Raw genomic sequence first — 18,441 nt, forward strand, 5'->3', positions numbered from 1 at the left:
AGATAAAGCTAGGAAGGATTTAAGGAGAGAGTTAAGAAGTGCAAACAGAGTAGTCTTTAACAAATAGAATAAAGGTGAACCCTAAAGATATGTGTGTGAGGAATAAAAGGATGATTAGGTTAGGAATAGGGCCAATCAAAGACAGAAGTGGGAAATTGAGTGTGGACCCTGTGGAGATCGGAGAGGTGCTAAACGAACATTTCTCATATGTTTTCACTCAGGAAAATGAAAATATTGTAGAGGAGAAGAATGAGGTACGAGATATTAGACAAGAAAGGTTAGTTACAAACATGTGTTACCAATTCTAGGAGGAGTGAAAGTAGACAAGTCCCCTGGGCCGGATAGGAATTATCCAAGTATTCTCTGGGAATCTAGGGAGGAGATAGCTGAGCCTTTGGCTTTGATATTTGAGTCGTCATTGTCTACAGGTTTGTACCAGAGGACTAGAGGATTGCAAATGTTGTACCCTTGTTCAAGAAGGGCAGTAGAGATGACCCAGGTAATTATAGAGTGAGACTTACTTCTGTTGCAGGAAAGGTTTTGGAAAGGATTATAAAAGATAAGATTAATAATCATCTAGCAAGCAACAATTTGATTGGAGGTAGTCAACATGGTTTTGTCAAGGGCAGGTCGTGTCTCACAAACCTCATTGAGTTTTTTGAGAGGTGACCATGCACGTAGATGAGGGTAGGGCAGTTGATGTGCTATACATGGACTTCATGAAAAAGACTTTGATAAGGTTTCACATGGTAGACTGTTGGAGAAAATGCAGAGGCATGGAATTGAGGGTGATTTAGCAGTTTGGATTAGAAACTGGCTTTCTATAAGAAGGCTGCGTGTGCTGGTTGATGGAAAATATTCAGCCTGGAGGCCGGTTATTAGTGATGTGCCATAATGATCTGTTTTGGGACCACTGCCGTTTATCATTTTTATTAACAAATTAGACATAGGCATAGATGGCTGGATTTGTAAATTTGCAAACGACACTAAAGTCGGTGGAGTAGTGGACAGTGTGGAAGAATGTTACAGGTTGCAGGTGGACTTGGATAAACTGCAGAATTGGACTGAGAGGTGGAAAATGGAGTTCAATGAGGCTAAATGTGAGGTGATGCACTTTGGACAGAATAACAGGAAGGCAGAGCACTGTGTCAGTGGAAAGATTCTTAGAAGTGTGGATGTGCAGAGGGATCTTGGAATCCATGTAGATAGATCTCCGAAAGTTGCCACGCAGGTGGATAGTGCTGTTAAGAAGGCATACGGTGTTAGGCTTCATTCTAGAGGCATTGAGTTCTGGAGCCGCAATATCATGCTGCGGCTATACAAAACACTGGTGCGGCCACACTTGGAGTATTGTGTGCAGTTCTGGTCCCCATATTTCGGGAAGATGATGACATTAGCTTGTATGAGAGGGCAGAACTACAAATTGAGGGGTGGTAGATTTAAGATAGATGTCAGAGGCAAGGTCGTTAAGCAGAGTGTGGTAAGGGCATGGAATGCCTTACCTACTAATGTAGTCGACTCACCCACATTAGTTGATTTAAAGAATCCTTAGATAAGCACATGGATGATTTTGGGATAGTGTAGGGGGACAAACTGAGAATAGTTCATAGGTCAGTTCAAAATCGAGGGCTGAAGGGCCTCTTCTGTGCTGGATTGTTCTGTGTTCTATATTCTATGGAATTGAGTTTCACAAGGTGGATGTGTTCTGGAAAGTGTGAAAATAGAAAAATCTCCTGCGCAGGATGGGATTGATCCAAGGATTCTCTGGGAAGCCAGAAAGGAAATTGCAGAGCCTCTGCTTTTGATCTCATGTCGCCATTGTCTCCAGGAATAGTGCCAGAAGACTGGAGGGCAGCGAATGTTGTCCCCTTGTTCAAGAAAGGGAGTAGAGATAACCTTGGTAATTATAGACCAGTGAGCCTTAATTTGCTTATTGGTAAAGTATTGGAAACGGTAAGAAGATATAAGATTTATAATAATCTTGAAAGAAATAAGTTGAAAAGGGATAGTCAACACTGTTTTTTTAATGGTAGGTTGTGCCTCACGGACCTCATTGAGTTATTTGAAAATGTGACCAAACAGGTGGATGACGGTAAAAAAGTTGATGTGGTTTATATGAATTTCACTAAGGCATTTGATAAGGTTCCTCATAGTAGGCTATTGCACAAAATATGGAGACATGGGATCAAAGGCGATTTAACGATTTGGATAAGAGGTTCGCTAGCTGATAGAAGACAGAGGTTGGTGGTTAATGAAAAATGTTCCGCCTGGAGTTCAGTTAGTCACGTTGCACTGGAATGATCTGTTTTGGGGATACTGCTGTTGGTCATTTTTTTTAAGTGACCTGGATGAGGGCTTAAAAGGATGTGTTCCTGAACTTGTGAATGACACTAAATTCGGTGGAGTTGTAGATAGTGGCAAAGGATGTTGTAGTTTACAGAGTGACATTGATAAGTTGAAGAGTTTGGCTAAGAGGTGGCAAATGGAGTTTAATGTGGAAAGGTGTGGGGTGATTCACTTTAGAAGGAGTATTGAGTACTTGGGGTATTGCATACAGTTCTAGTCAACATATTATAGGAAGGATCTGGAAGCTTTGGAAAGGATTCAGAGGAGATTTGCTAGGATATTGCCTGGCATGGAGGGAAGTCTTACGAGGAAAGGCTGAGGCACTTGAGGCTTTTCTTTTCGAGAGAAGAAGATTGAGAGGTGACTTATTTGAGACATAGAAGATAATCAAAAGTTTAGATAGGTGGACACTGAGAGCCTCTTACCCTGGATAGTGATGGCCATCATTTTAAATTTGAGTATGATACATATAGGACAGATGTCAGCGGTAGTTTCTTCACTCAGACAGTAGTAGGAGGCGTGGAATGCACTTCCTGTAACAGTAGTAGAGTGACCAACTTTAAGGGCATTTAAATGTTAATTTGATAGGCATTTGGATGACAATGGAATAGTGTAGGTTAGAATGGCGTCACATTGGTTTCTCAGGTCAGCGCACCATCGAGGGCTGAAGGGCCTATACTGTGCTGTAATGTTCTATTATCTATGTACTCACTGAGTGAAAGTATTCTTACGTTTGCCACTGTTTCTTCTTTCATATATCACCTGAAATCTGTACCCTTCATTCTTATTCCATTCATGAGAGGGAATATTTCCATCTGATCTATTTGTTTCAGTCTACCGATGAGTTTGAAAAACTCCATTAGATCTCCTCTTAGCCACCTTCTCTCCAAAAAGAACAATGATGACTTCACAACTGAAGTTTCTTATCTCTGGAAATATCCTTTTAAAGCACAGTACGGTGGCTCAGTGGTGAGCACTGCTGCCTCACAACGTAAGGGAGCCAGGTTTGATCCCCACCTCGGGCGACTACCTGTGTGGAGTTTGCATATTCTCCCCATGTCTGTGTGGGTTTCCTCTGGGTGCTCTGGTTTCCTACCACAATCAAAAGATGTGCATGCCAGGTGAACTGGCCATACAAAGTTGCCCGTAGTGTTAGGTGCATTAGTCAAGGGTAAGTATAGGGGAATGGGTCTGGGTGCGTTACTCTTCGGAGGGTTGGTGTGGACTTGTTGGGCCGAAGGGCCTGTTTCCATACTGTGGGAAATCACTTCTGCATGTTTTCCAAAATGTTCACGTCCTTCCTGTAATTTGATACCCAGAACTCCATTTGAGGTCTAACAAGCGTTTGATACAAGTTCAACTTCCTTGTACTCTAATCCAGTCTTTCAAAAACCAGGAACACTGCAGGCTTCAGTTGTGTTTAATGGTCTGTCAACTTCATGGATGTGTGCACATCTGCATCTGAGTCCTCTCCTTCTTCGGACTTTACATCCCATTTTGTATTGTTTTTTTAATGTTCTTGCTCGCAAATTGCATTTTCTCATGCTTCTCTGTGCCGATCTTCATCCACCACCTCTCTGCACACTCTACCAACTTGTCAATATCTTTTTGATGTTCTGCACTGCTTTCCTTACAGTTTAGAATTTTTCTGAGTTCCATGTCAAATGTAAACTTTAAAATGGATCCCTGCACACCAGATGTAGATTGTTCATATGTATCAAAACAAATGAGTGTCCTAAAACTGACTCCTGTGGAACCTCACTGAAATTCTTCCTCTAGCCTGAAAAAAAAATCAATTTCCTAACAATCAGTCAATTTTGTATCATGATTCGGAGATGCCGGTGTTGGACTGCGGTGTACAAAGTTAAAAATCACACAACACCAGATCAGATAATCACCTGATGAAGGAGCGTCGCTCCGAAAGCTAGTGTGCTTCCAATTAAACCTGTTGGACTATAACCTGGTGTTGTGTGATTTTCAATTTTGTATCCACATTGATACAGTCCCTTTTGTTCCACAAATAAATGCATGATTTTATTAACACATATATCGTAGAAATTACAGTGAAACATGGTTTGTTGTCTATTCCACAAAGGTCTTCTTCAGCTACACTGTTCCTTTCTCTGTCAACGTAGTCTGGGTAGCTTCTTCCTCTTTGGTACAGAGAGCGCGAGAGTATTCATTTAACACTCAGCCGTTCCCCTTCTTCTAGGTATAAATCTTCATTTTAGTGTAGAAACAGCCTCATTCCAATGTTTCACGCTCTCTTTATGAGGTGCACAGAGAAGATTCTGGGACAATTCTATTTTGGCGATCAGTTTTCTCATTACACCCCCCTGCTCTATCATCTCCCCTCTGAACCTTCAGGATTCCTCCGGGTTTTTCTTCACCTTAATCTCTCGCTTTCTCAGCCAGTGTGCTTGGGTTTGTTAATCCTGCCTTTCCTATTTGAGGGAGCATTCCTCAACGAGACCCAAACCATCTCCACTTTGAAGGGAGTCTATTGGTCCGATTTTCTTTTTCTGACCAACTTGGTGTCCCAGTTAAACCTTCCCAGCTTCATTTTGCACCATTGAAGGCCACTCTCAGTCAATTGATTTTTCTCACTCTCAATTATTGTACCGTTCTCTACCACTGTCCTGAACTTAACAATAAAATGAGCACTGTGCCCGAAAATGATCCCGACTAACACTTGGATCCTATTTTCCAATGACCAACTCGAACACTGCATACTTTCTTGGGGTGGACAGAAACTCCTCCTCTGTGCAATCCAAGGAACACTTGGCCTTCACTGCCTTGACATCACCAGTATAGCCAGTCTGTATTTGGATAATTTAAGTTTCTCAATATAACTATGTTGTAGTGTTGCCATTAAGTACGCAGACAAAATAAGCAAACAGATTCACATTTGAACCCCCATATACCAGCCTGGGAATTGAAACTGTGCTCAGCCGGTCGAGTAAACAATTTCAGAATCAACTCAGCAAGATCCCAGAATAGTGCATTTTGTGATACAAACATTTTGGTTTGTAAACCCATAGTTCAATTAGGGAAATCAGTGATTTAATTTATAACTTTCTTCAGGTTCCACAACTCTTTCCATCTCCATACTATCCTGCAGGTTCAAAAAATCTTTCTTTTGATAAAATCCTTCAGCATCCACCTCTTCCTACGTGTGCACCAACTTCCAAGTTCTTCAGCTCTTCCAACCTCTGCAATGTTCGCCAGGAGGGCACTGAAGGAGGACCGAGGTTACAGAGATCGGGAGGGATTTGTGATCGTAAAAAACATAACAGAAGGCAGGAGGGTTGCAGTGGTGAGAAGAGATGTCAGTAATTTTAAGAGTGCATGGGAATGACGGAGATTACAGAGAAAGAGAGAATTGTCAGACTTGAGGATATTTCAGACTTTGCGGGTGTTATTGGGACTGGACGAGTTACTGAGTTGGAGATCGTTTTAAGAACAAGAGGATTTTAATAGATATGAAGGACAGGAAGAGGTTTCAGGAAACTGGAGGTTATGGGGTCAGAAGGAAGTGACACAAGCCAGAAGGGTTGTCAGGAGTGGAGGAGGTTACAGACACAGCAATGGTCTGATCTAAAGCAGGCATCCCAGATTGGGAAAATTTGATTGACTGTAGGAAGTTTCACAGAGAGGGTGGACCAGAGAGCCGCAAGGAGTTAATGGAGATGTGGATTGCTGTAGGGGCTGTAGGAGTTCCTGCAGATGGGGAGGTTGGGAGGGCAGTTGACAGGGAGAAGGATGTCCGTTGCGATGGGAGTGGTTTTCACATACTGAGGGTCTTTTAGGAAATGGAGTAGTTTACAGCGATAAAGGAAAGGAGCAGTCACTTCATTGGGAGTTTTATACAGACCCACCAGTAGGAACAGAGACACAGAGGAGCAGATTGATTGGAAGATTTTGGAAAGGTGCAGAAGTAACAGTGTTGTTGTCATGGGTGACTTTAACTCCCCTAATATTGATCGGAACCTCCTTCATTCAAATAGGTTGGATGGAGCAGTTTTTTTTGGTCAAGTGTGTCCAGGAAGGGTTCCTGACTCAATATGTAGACAGGCCAACTAAAGGGGAGGCTACATTGGATTTGGTGCTTGGCAATCAACCAGGGCATGTGTCAGATCTCTCGGTGGGAGAGTATTACTGTGGCACGATGGCACAGTGGTTAGCACTGCTGCCTCACAGCGCCAGAGACCCGCTGTGAGGCAACTGTCTGTGTGGAGTTTGCACATTCTCCCTGTGTCTGCGTGGGTTTCCTCCCACAGTCCAAAAACGTGCAGGTGAATTGGCCATACTAAATTGCCCGTAGTGTTAGGTGAAGGGGTAAATGTAGGGGAATGCGTCTGGAGGGTTGCTCTTCGGAGGGCATGTTGGGCCAGAAAGCTTATTTCCACACTGTAAGTAATCTAATCTAATCTACAACTCCCTGGCATTCACTATAGTTATGGAGAGGGAAAGGATCCACGGTACAGGAAAGTATTTAATGGAGGGAGGTGGAATTAAAATGATGTTACGCAGAGACTGGGATGCCTCAATTGGGAACAGATCTTCTCAGGGAAATGTGCAACAGAAATGTGAGGTTGTTCAGGGAGCACTTTCTGATAGTGCTGGGTAGGTTTGTTTTTACTGAGGCAAGGTAGGGATGGTAAGGCGAAGTATCCTTGGGTGACAAGCAATATGGAACATGGAGTCAAGAGAAAACAAAAGCAGCTTAGTTAAGGTTAAGGAGGCAAGGATCAGACAGGGTTCTCGCGGGTTAGAAGGTAGCCTGGTAGGAACTGAAGAATGGACTAAGGAGACCTCGAAGGGGGCATGAAAAAGCTTTAGCGAATAGAATTAAGGATTCTACACTGATGTGAGGAACAAGAGGACGGCCAGAGTGAGGGTTGGGCTGATCAGGCAGAATGGAGGGAAATATGGAGTCGAAGGATATGGGGAGGTCCTTAATGAATGCTTTGCTTCAGTATTCACTACTGAGAGGATCTTGTCATTGGTGAGGACAGTGTGAAACACTGATATACTCAAACAGATTGATGTTAAGGGGGATGTGCTGACAAGCTTGGAAAACGTAAGGATAAATATGTTTCGTGGGCCAGACAGGATCTACCCAAGATACTACAGGAAGTGAAGAAGAGACTGCTGCACCTTTAGCAATGATGTTTGCATCCTCAATGTCCACTGGAATAGCACCGGATGATTGGAGGGCGGCGAATGTTATTCCCTTGTTTAAGAAAGGGAATAGGGATAATTCTAGGAATTGCAGACCAGTCTCAAGTCCAAGGTGGGCAAACTGGTGGAGAGGATTCGGAGAGACAGGGTTTCTGATTACTTGGGAAACAATAGTTTGATTAGAGATAGTCAACATGGCTTTGCAAGGGGTAGGTCATGCCTCACAAGTCATACTGAATTACTTGAGGAATTGACAAAACACATTAATGAAGGTAAAGCAGTGGATGTAGTGTACATGCAAGGCATTTGATAAGGTTACCCATGGTAGGCTCATTCAATAAAGTAAAACGGCATGGAATGAAGGGAAATCAGATTGTTTGGATGCAGAATTGGCTGGGCCAGAGAAAACAGGTGGTGGTAGTAGAAGGAAAGTATTCAGCCTGGAGCTCGGTAATCAGTGGTATTCGACTATAATCTGTTCTGGGACCTCTGCTCTTTGTGAATTTTATAAATGACTTGGATGAGGAAGTGGAATGGTGGGTTAGTATGTTTGGCGATCATGTGAAGTTTGGTGGAGTGCTGGATAGTGTGGAGGGCCGTTGTAGTTTGCAACGGGACATTGGCAGGATGCAGAACTGGGTTGATAAGTGGCAGATGGAGTTCAACCTAGAAAAGTGCGAAGTGATTTATTTTGGAAGGTCACATTTGAATACAGAATTCAGGGGCAAAAGCAGGATTCTTGGCAATATGGAGGAACAGAGACATCTTGGGGTCCATGTGCATAGACCGTTGAATTTGCCACCCTAGTTGATACCGATGTCAAGAAGGCGTATGATGTGTTGGTTTTCATTAGCAAGGGGATTGAGATTTAGAGCCACGATGTTATGCTGCAGCTCTACAAAGCCCTAGTTCAACCACATTTGAAATATTGTGTTTCGTTCTGGTCGCCTGATCATAGGAAGAATGTAGAAGCTTTAGAGTGGGTGCAGAGGCTATTTACCAGGTTGCTGCCTGGACTGGAGGGCATGCCTTATTTAAAAAGGTTGAGGGAGCGAGGGCTTTGCTCATTGAAATGAAGAAAAATGACAAGTGATTTGATAGAGGTGTCCAAGATGATGAGAGGCATAGATAGACTGGATAGCCAGAGACGTTTTTCCCACCACATGCAGGCATAATTTTAAGGTTATTGGAGGAAGGTTTTGGGGAGATGTCAGAGGTAGATTCTTTAGTTAGAATGCTGGGTACGTGAACTGCCCTGCTAGCAACGGTAGGTAAGTCAGACAGATTCAGTACATTTCAGCGACTCTAGATAGCAACGGATGATAGTAAAATGAAGGATATGTCAGATCATTTGATCTTAGAATAGGATAAAAGGTCAGCAAACATCAAGGTCCCAAGAGCCTGGACTGTGCTGTATTGTTCTATGTTCGAAAGGGAGGGTTGTAGGTAATAGAGTTTACACAGACAGGAAAGGCTGTAGGGGCTGGATGAGTTTATACAGATAGAGAGGTCAGTAGGGTTCAGAGATGGATTCAGAGGTAGTGAGATGCTGTCGGATGGGAAGCAGGAGTGTTAGAGTAACTGCACATGGTTACTGTGATATCATGTGCTGTATTGGGCTAGAGGAAGGTGCACATATGGGGAGGTTAGTAGAGGCGAGATATGTTACAGAGACAGGGCGGACTATAGATACTGAACAAGATGGCAGAAATTGGGATTATAATAGTGACTGTAAAAAGAGATTGGGCATATTATCCAATCTGGAGCAATTTACAGAGATAGGAAGGGGAGTCAGCATTGGAGTAGGTTTCAGATATAAAGGGGGATTGTAGGGAGGTGAGGAGGTTATAAAGATAGGAACTGTTCGAGTTGTTCGAAGGATTCTAAGCATAAGCACTGATGAGATGGGTCAGAGGGTCTGTTTGCTTGCTATATAACTGTATCACAACATTGATAAAATGTTGGAAAGGCAATGCAGAACATGAAGATCCCAGGCTTCAACACCACCCTCATGAGAGAGGCCTGTCTTCACCTATGTTCTACTCACTAGCAATCAGATGCCTGGATTGATAAATGTGAATGTCCTGTGCCGTCTTAGGAAGGGTCAGTACAACAGAGCTAAAAGTAGACTCCTCACAAAGGAGTGGTGATTGAGACTGGGACCTTTATGCTTTGTACCTCCACTATCAGCAGTGTATCTATGTCATGTCTTGTGGTCCGTTGTTTTGAGCCCTCCAATGTCTCGGTTCACTGTGAGTGATCTTACCTCTTTGGAAGATTTAATGAAAGCTCCAGACTTCCTTGCCCTTTGTCTCTCTGGCTGCCCAACCATCTTCAATGTAGTGATAGACAAGACAGGAGGTGGGAATTTTGCTGAGTGAGGAATTTCCTGAGTAGCTACAATAGACAGAAAAATAGACAGACTCAGAAATGAGAATGGTGGAGTGAGGATTACACATTTGGAATGACATTGAATCCCACAGAGACCTTGAAAATGCTAGTCTCCATTCATGGTCTGTGCTGTTTCACTCTCTGGAGTAGAGGATCCTATTGGTTCAGGATCTCACAGTAGCTACACAAGGTACAGTCAGAGGCAGTCACACAAAGCACATGGAGAGATACTGGATGATACCACCAGAGTTGAAGAAGATGTCAGGATCAAACAGTAGACAGGAAAAAAGGATATTGATTCACGGTGCACTGGCATGACAAAGAAATGTTCTGGTGTTGTTCTCTCCAGATTATTAATCCAGAAGTTAATGTCAATGCCAGACATATCATCCGATTACCTAACATTCTTTAGGGAAGGAAATCTCCAATCCTCACCTGGTTTTGCCTACATATGACTCCACACCTAGAAAAATGTGATTTACTTTCACAGCTCTCTAAAATGGTTAAGCAAGCCGTTCACTTCATGGGAAGCTAGACGTAGGCAATAAATTCTGGCCAGCAAGAGACACCCACATTCCACGAGCGAATAAGAAAATAACTGTAGCTGTGTGGGGCCAGTGTCCAAACAAATCGAGTCGGTCGGTGTATGGACAGGGTTTTAAGCTCAGAGCAGATGCAGGGACAGAGGTCAAGTGAAAGGAGCACCCCAAATCCACAGCAAAATAATTGAAACATCAGAACAGCATGTTGACGTAGCTGAAGACAAGCAGAAAGGAACAGGAAGGGATAGAGTTTAAGTAAAACTGTATTTCAGTGAATAGGTTTGGAACAGGAAATTGTGAGGAAAAGCCAATTATAGTTTTACCTTTTTTTGAATTGACAAAGTATCTGCAATGAGATAGATAGACTTGTGACACAGAGATAAATGGGATTTAGTCACCAGAAATATGTGGTTACAGGGAAAGCAAACGGTGGAACATTAGTATTCAATGATACACAACATTGCAGAAACTTAGTCAGAATGGGAAAGCAGGATGGATATCCCTGACAGTATTGGATAACAAAGGCATCACAGAGAACTCATTTGGCCTCAGATTAAGAATTAGAATCAGCATGAATGCAAAGTCAGGGTAATACGTGTCAAAACACAAATGGCATAACTTTTTAGGCCACATTGCAGTGTTGCATTGTGGATCACTGCATTAAACAGGAATTCATTTGAATTTGTTGTAAAGGCACTGTGATAATTTTGGGAGACTTCAATCTTCAGATAATCTGGGGAAATCACCCTGACAAGAATAATATCCAAACAGGAGTTCTGAGTGTGCATCTGTCAGTGTTTCTTTGAATTACTCATTTTGCAACTGACCAGGGACGTAACTATCTCAAATTGATTATTGTATGATGAAGCTGAGTGAGTGTGTGAGAGTAAATGTGTCACAGTAAGAGATCCTCTGCGGAATTGTGATAAAGTGGAATTTGAAGCGAGAATGAAGTTTTTTTTTAAGTGATCACAGAAAACTCCGAATTTTAAACAAAATGAATTGCATGAGTTTGAGAGAACTATCTGGGGCAAACAGGGTAAACCGACCAGAATATATGGCTGTAAATGAACAGTGGGATACATTTGAGGAAATAGTAGAAAACATTCAACAAAAGGACATTACATTGAAACAAACAAAACCTCAGCAAAACATTCTCACCTGTGCCTCACTCAGCATGTAAATGGTCATATTTGATTATGAGAGGCATAGAAAAAATATCAAGAAAACCCAACAATTCTGAACAAAACATGCGTTTTAGTGACAGTGAAAAGGGTTACCAAGATCTGAAATAGGTTTTAAAGCATTCTCAAAGGACCGTCGAGCAGGAGGAGTGCAGGCAGCAGGGGAAACCTTGACAGGTTTTAATGAGATGAATGTGGGAAGGTGTGTCAAAATCAGAATTGTCATATTGGGTGCATTTAACCTCCAGAATTTTGATGGTGTCTTCCTTAGAGCAAGAGGCTTAGACAGTGGAGAATATGTTAGGTTCTTCCAAGTGGGTTTCTTAAAACAGAATGTGGACATGCAAACTCGAAGAGGGGCCATGCTCGATCAGCCAGGTGATTGATCTTTTGATGGAGAGCATTTTGGAAATAGTGATCACAAAAGCTTAAGTTTTAAGTTGGCTATGAATAAGGATAAGTCAGGATCTTGTGGGAAGCTACAAAATTGGCAAATTATATCAGGATTAGGCAGGAGTTAGGGAGTGTTACTTGAGAGGAGTGTATTCTCAGGTAAGTCCACATTTGACATCTGGGAACTGTTTAAAGACTTGCTGGGGGGTATGTTCCAGAAAAGAGGAAGGAAAGGGAGAGCAAGATAAAAAGTCCTTGGATAATCAGGGAAGTTGTGAATTTTGCCAAAAGAGAACAAGAAGCATATGTAAGGTTAAGGAAACTAATATTTGACAGGACCCGTGAGGAATATAATGAAAGCAGGAAAGACCTCAAGCAGGAAATTCAGAGAGCAAGGAAGATACATGAGATGATCTTGGCAAGTAGGGTTAAAGAGTTAAAGAGTTAAAAGTATTCAAGTTATTGAATACATACTTTAAAAATAAGAAGATAACTGGGGAGGTGGTAGGACCACTCAATAATAAAAAAAGGAGCCTGTGCTTGGAGGCAAGGGATGTGAGTTAAATCCTAAATGAGTACTTTGCATTGGTATTCACCCAGGACAAAGTTATGGGGAAAAAAACTGAGTTTCATCAGATTCATAGAGTCGTACATTGCAGAGAGAGGTCCTTTTGCCCAAACTGATCCATGCCGAACAAAATGTCCAGCCACACTAATCCTATTTCCCTGTACTTGGTCCATATCCTGATAAATCTTTCATATCAATGTATCTGTCCAATTGCATTTAAATGTTTTAATGTACTCACCTCAGCCACATCTGCTGGCAGCTCTGTGCATATCTGTGCAAAGAAGTTGTCCCTCAGGCTCCCTTTGATTCTTTCCCCTCTAATGTGATGCCCTCAAGGCCTCGATTCCCCAACACTGGGGAAAAAATACTAAGTGCATTCACCCAACCTATGCTTTTCATAATCTTAAACACTTCCTTAAGATCCCCCTCAGTCTCCTACCCTCTAAAGAAAAATGTTCAAGCTTGTCCAAACTCTCCTCAAATTCAGATGGTTGAGTCTGGGCAACATCCTTATAAATTTCTTCTGCTTTCTTTCCAGTTTAATAACATACTTCTGATACCAAAATGAACAAAACAGATAGGGCGTCATCAACATCTGGTACGAGAACAACATATCTTCCCAGCTTCTATGCTCAGAGCCTTGACTGATGAACGCCAGTGTGTCAAAATACTCCTTCACTGCCCTGTCTACTTGTGACTCCACTTTCAGGAAAACGTGCACCTAAACTCCAAGGTCCCTCAGTTCCACTACAGTACTTAAGGTCCTACACCATTCACCATGAAATCCTACCTTGATTTCACTATCCAAACTGCAAAGCCTCACATTTATCTTTATTAAACTCCATTCGTCATTTGCTGGCCCACTTCCCTAGTTGATCAGTGTCCTGCTGCAATTTCTGACAATATTCCTCACTGTCCACAATACCACTTGCCTTGTACATTCTCATCCATGATATTGACAGACAGCAATGGTCCCAACACCAATCCCTGAGGCACTCCACTAATCACAGACCTCCAATCTGACAAACATCCTTCAACCCTCTGCTTCCTACCAGCCAGGCAATTGTGTATCCAATTTGCCAGCTCCCCCTGAATTCCATGCGATCTAACATTCCAGAGAAGCCTATCATGTAGAACATTGCCTTACTGAAATCCATTTAAACTATGCCTACCAACCTCCCCTCGTCAACCTTCTTGGTCATTTCAGCAAAGAACTCTAACACATTTGTGAAGGCATGATCTCCCACTCATAGAGTCCTACAGTCATAGAGATGTACAGATGAAAACAGGCTCTTCGGTCCAATCTGCCCACGGCGACCATATATCCCAACCTAATCTAGTCCCACCTGCCAGCACCCGGCACATATTCATCCAAACCCTTCCTATTCATATACCCATCCAAATGCCTCTTAAATGTTGTAATTGTACCACATCCTCTGGCAGCTCATTCCACTCACGTATTACCCTCTGCATGAAAAAGTTGCCCCTTAGGTCTATTTTATATCTTTCCCCTCTCACCCTAAACCTATGCCCTCTAGTTCTGGATTCCCCGATCCCAGGTGAAAGACTTTGTCTATTTATCCTATCCATGCCACTCATAATCTTGTAACCCTGTACAAGGTCACCCCTCAGCCTTTCCCTCACACTCCAGGGAAAACAGCCTCAGCCTGTTCAGCCTCTCCCTATAGCTCAATTCCTCCAGCCCTGGCAACATCCTTGTAAATCTTTTCTGAACCATTTCAAGTTACACAACATCTTTCCGATAGAAAGGAGACCAGAATTGCGCGCAATATTTCAACAGTGGCCTTACCAATGTCCTGTACAGCTGCAACATGACCTCGCAACACCTGTACTCAGTACTCTGCCCAATAATGGAAAGCATACCAACGCCTTCGTCATTATCCTATCTACCTGTAACTCCACTTTCAAGGAGCTAAGAACCTGCGCTCCAAGGTCTCTTTGTTCAGCAACACTCCCTAGGACCTTACCATTAAGTGTATAAGTCCTCCTAAGATTTGGTTTCCCAAAATGCAGCACCTCGCATTTACCTGAATTAAACTCCATCTGCCACTTCTCAGCCCATTGGCCTGTCTGGTCCAGGTCCTGTTGTAATCTGAGGTAACCCACTTCGCTGTCCACTGCACCTCCAATTTTGGTGTCATCTGCAAACTTACTAACTGTACCTCTTATGCTCGCATCCAAATCATTTATGTAAATGACAAAAAGTAGAGGACCCAGCACCGAACCTTGTGGCACTTCACTGGTCACAGGCCTCCAGTCTGAAAAACAACCCTCCACCACCACCCTCTGTCTTCTACTTTTGATACAGTTCTGTATCTTAATGGCTAGTTCTCCAATTATACCATGAGATCAAACCTTGCTAATCAGTCTTCCATAGGAATCTTGTCGAACGCCTTACTGAAGTCCATATAGGTCACATCTACTGCTCTGCCCTCATCAATCTTCTTTGTTACTTCTTCAAAAATCTCAATCAAGTTTGTGAGGCATGATTTCCCATGCACAAAACCTTGTTGACTATCCCTAATCAGTCCTTGCCTTTCCAAATACATGTACATCTGTCCCTTAAGATTCCCTCCAACAACTTGCCCACCACTGAGGTCAGGTTCACCGGTCTATAGTTCCCTGGCTTGTCTTTACCGCCCTTCTTAAACAGTGGCACCACGTTTGCCAACCTCCAGTCTTCCAGCACCTCACCTGTGACTATCGATGATACAAATATCTCAGCAAGAGGCCCAGCAACCACTGCTCTAGCTTCCCACTGAGTTCTCGGGTACACCTGATCAGCTCCCGGGGATATATCCACCTTTAACCATTTCAAGACATCCAGCACTTCCTCCTCTGTAATATGGACATTTTTCAAGATGTCACCATCTATTTCCCTACAGGCTATATCTTCCATATCCTTTTCCACAGTAAATACTGATGCAAAATATTCATTTAGTGTCTCCCACATTTTCTGGGGCTTCACACAAAGGCTGCCTTGTTGATCTTTGAGGGGCCCTATTCTCTCCCTAGTTACCCTTTTGTCATTAATATATTTGTAAAAACCATTTTGATTCTCCTTAATTCTATTTGTCAACGCTATCTCATGTCCCCTTTTTGCCTCCTGATTTCCCTCTTAAGTATATTCCTACCTCCTTTGTACTCTTCTAAGGATTCACTCGATCTATCCTGTCTATACCTGACATATGTTTCCTTCTTTTTCTTCACCAAACCCTCAATTTTTTTAGTCATCGAGCATTCCCTATACCTACCAGCCTTCCCTTTCACCCTGGATTCTTGTTATCTTATTTCTGAAGGCTTCCCATTTTCCAGCCGTCCCTTTATCTACGAACATCTGCCAACAATCATTTTTCGAAAGTTCTTGCCTAATACCGTCGGTATTGGCCTTTCTCCATTTTAGAACTTCAACTTTTAGATCTGCTCTGTCCTTTTCCATCACGATTTAAAAACAAATAGAATTATGGTCGCTGGCCCCAAAGTGCACACCCACTGACACCTCAGTCAACTCCCCTGCCTTAATTCTGAAGAGTAGGTCAAGTTTTGCACCTTCTGTAGTAGGTACATCCACATACTGAATCAGAAAATTGTCTTGTATGCACTTAAGAAATTCCTCTCCATCTAAACTTTTAACACTATGGCATTCCCAGTCGATGTTTGGAAAGTTAAAATCCCCGACCATAACTACCCTATTATTCTTACAGATAGCTGAGATTTCCTTCCAAGTTTGTTTCTCAATTTCACTCTGACTATTAAGGTGTCTATAATACAATCCCAATGAGGTGATCATCCCTTTCTTATTTCTCAGTTCCAACCAAATAACTTCCCTCGATGTATTGCTGGGAATATCTTCCCTCATCACAGCTGTAATGCCACTCCCCCTCCTCTCTTGCCTCCATTTCTATCCTTCCTGAAGCATTTGTATCCTCAAACATTAAGCTGTCAGTCCTGCCCATCTCTGAGCCATATTTCCGTAATTGCTATGATATCCCATTCCCATGTTCCTAACCATGCCCTGAGTTCATCTGCCTTCCGTGTTAGGCCCCTTGCATTGAAATAAATGCAGTGTAATTTATTAGTCCTACCTTGTCCCTGCCTGCCCTGACTGTTTGACTCGCTTCTGTTCTCAACTGTTCCCGTCTCAGACTGATTACTTTCCTCACTATCTCCTTTGGTTCCACCGCCCCTCCTTATTAGTTTAAATCCTCCCGAGCTGTTCTAGCAAATTTCCCTGCCAGGATATTAGTCTCCTTCCATTGTAGGTGCAATCCATCCTTCTCGTACAGGTCACTTCTACCCAAAAGAGATTCCAATGATTCAAAAATGTGAATCCTTCTCCCGTACACCAGCTCCTCAGCCATGCATTCATCTGCTCTATCCTCCTATTTCTGCTCTCACTCGCTCGTAGCACTGGGAGTAATCCAGATATTACTACCCTTCAGGACTTCCTTTTTAAATTTCTGCCTGACTCTCTTTAATCTCCCTTCAGAATCTCAACCTTCTCCCTTCCTCTATCGTTGGTTCCAATGTGGACAATGCCCGTTCTGCACCCTCTCTGAGACATCTTTGATCCTGGCACCAGGGAAGCAACACACCATTCTGCTTTTTCTCTGCTGGCCACAGAAACGTCTGACTGTACCTCAGACTACAGAATCCCCCAGCATAATTTATCTTTTGGAAGCCGACATGCCCCTTGTTGCATTCGAGCTAGTCTCAATACCAGAAACTTGGCCCCCTGATAATTCATCACCCACCACATTTTCCAAAACAGAATACCTGTTTCAAATGGATATATTCACAAAAGACTCCTGCCCTAAGTTCCAACCTCTCTTACCCTTCCTGGAGTTAACCCATCTATATGACTGTATCTGAGACTTTCCCCCCTTCCTATAACTACCATCCATCACATACTGTTGCTCACAAAGCCATACTCACAAAGCCATGGTGACTGCTGCTCTTCAAACCCTGTCTTTCCAAGGTCCAAGGGGGTGTTGCTGATCATAGCTCCTTAAAAGTAGAGTCGCAAGTAGATAGGGTAGTGACGAAGGCATTTGGCATGCTTTCCTTTATTGGTCAGAGTATTGAGTACAGGAGTTGGCAGGTCATGTTGCAGCTGTTAACGACATTGATTCGGCAACTTTTGGAATATTGTGTGCAATTCCAGTCTCCAGTCTAGCGGAATAATGTTGCGAAAAATGAAAGGGTTCCAAAAACATTTACAAGGATGTTGCCAGGGATGGAGAATTTGAGCTATAGGAAGAGGTTGAAAAGGCTAGGGCTGTTTCCCCTGGAGTGTCAGAGGCTGAGGGGTGACCTTATCGAGGTCTATACATTCATGAGGGGCATGGATAGGATAAACAGACAAAGTCTCTTCACTGGGAACGGGCATGCAGAGCTAGAGGGCATAGGTTTAGGGTGAGAGGGGAAAGATATAAAAGAGACCTAAGGGGCAATGTTTTCATGCAGAGGGTGGTACATGTATGGAGTGAGCTGCCAGAGGAAGTGTTGGAAGTGAATGGAATTTCAACATTTAAAAAGCCTCTGGATGGGTATATAAATAGGAAGGGTTTGGAGCGATATGAGCTGGGTGCTGACAGGTGGGACTAGATTGGGTTGGGATATCTGGTCGGCATGGACATGTTGGACCGAAGAGTCTGTTTCGGTGCTGTGCATCTCTATGACTCTAAATGCAGGTCTATCTTATCTCCGAATCTTCCCAAGTAACTTATCTACCACAGATGTTAACCTTATTGGCCAATGGTTCCCAGTCTTTTCTTTGCAGCCCTTCTTGAATAAGAGCACAACATTCGAT

The sequence above is a fragment of the Chiloscyllium plagiosum genome, unplaced genomic scaffold (genome assembly GCF_037043375.1).
Source record: "Chiloscyllium plagiosum isolate Xiang-an unplaced genomic scaffold, Cpla_swu_hap1 HiC_scaffold_26, whole genome shotgun sequence".
In the NCBI taxonomy this organism is placed as follows: Eukaryota; Metazoa; Chordata; class Chondrichthyes; order Orectolobiformes; family Hemiscylliidae; genus Chiloscyllium; species Chiloscyllium plagiosum.